This window comes from Octopus sinensis, linkage group LG15 (genome assembly GCF_006345805.1).
Source record: "Octopus sinensis linkage group LG15, ASM634580v1, whole genome shotgun sequence".
Lineage (NCBI taxonomy): Eukaryota > Metazoa > Mollusca > Cephalopoda > Octopoda > Octopodidae > Octopus > Octopus sinensis.
In genome coordinates, this window is record NC_043011.1 from 57,991,731 (window position 1) to 57,992,932 (window position 1,202).

Genomic DNA, 1,202 nt, shown 5'->3' on the forward strand with positions numbered 1-1,202 from the left:
CTTATATTTATGTATGCGTCATACTGAGATAACCGGGAGAAAGCTATGTTTGTTTGTAATCATATCAATCTGAAAAGAATTCAATTAAATTGCTAGAAACATCACCCATAGCATTCGAACATTCTCCTAACGGCAATCCAAATAGCTCTGATATCCAAACACATTATTCATATAATTGTCACCGTATCTTCATGCATCAGATCCTCTCTCTGCTTGATCATGGCAACGAGATACAAACGTGTGTATATATTTCGTGGGGTTTCGAGAGATTAAAAACTGATGGAATTTCTATCAAGTTCCTTGTTGTATGCACTTGGTAGAAAATGAGTTTCAGAAACATTATATCTGGTGAATAAAAACCATTGTCGTACATAGACACATTTAATATATTTTGTATACTTCATGCTCGTATTACCCAGTCGCCAGAGTTCATTCATCACCGCTTCTAAATTTGCTGTGTAGATAAATACAGCAACGTATAACTCCCAGAAATAGTCACAAGTATTCAGCCGTCAGCATAATACTTGCAAGATAATCTCTAGCAATCTAAATACGCGTCCATTGACCAGCCGAAAGGAAACTGATAAATATTTGCTGGTCCTGATAGTTTAGGCAGGTAAATGACCGTCAGATCGATATAAGATTAAGAAACGGAGATAACATTCGATAAACTGCTAGATCAAGTTAAAGTTACATTTTTCTCTTGTTTCAGATTTATTTAGTATACGAGAATAATTATCGAGGGATATATTAAAGATGTATGTGCATTAAAGTTAATCAAAGACTAATAGACCAATCCAGAGCTATTAAATCTTAGTTTCATATCATTATGACAATCTCCGGAACTTTTGGCAATTCCGATCAGTTTAATAGTCAGATTTATATTAAGTTTATGCCACATACACTGCAGAGTAAATATGTGTCTCTCTTAAAGCTGAAAGCCAGGTCACTTTCACATACCTCACGTAACGAATGTCTATGAACTTACATTTCCCAAGAGATATATCTGCATCTGCACGATAATAGAATAGGTGAAGAACACAACACTAATTATGATAATGAACTGCTTTTAATTGAAAATTTGATTTAATTTTGTTTTACATTTGTTACGCCATAGCACATAAGAAAATAAACTTTGAATAATTTGAGTTATATGTCTGAGATAAGCGATTCCGATCGTTCTGTGAGGAGTCGATAGTAGG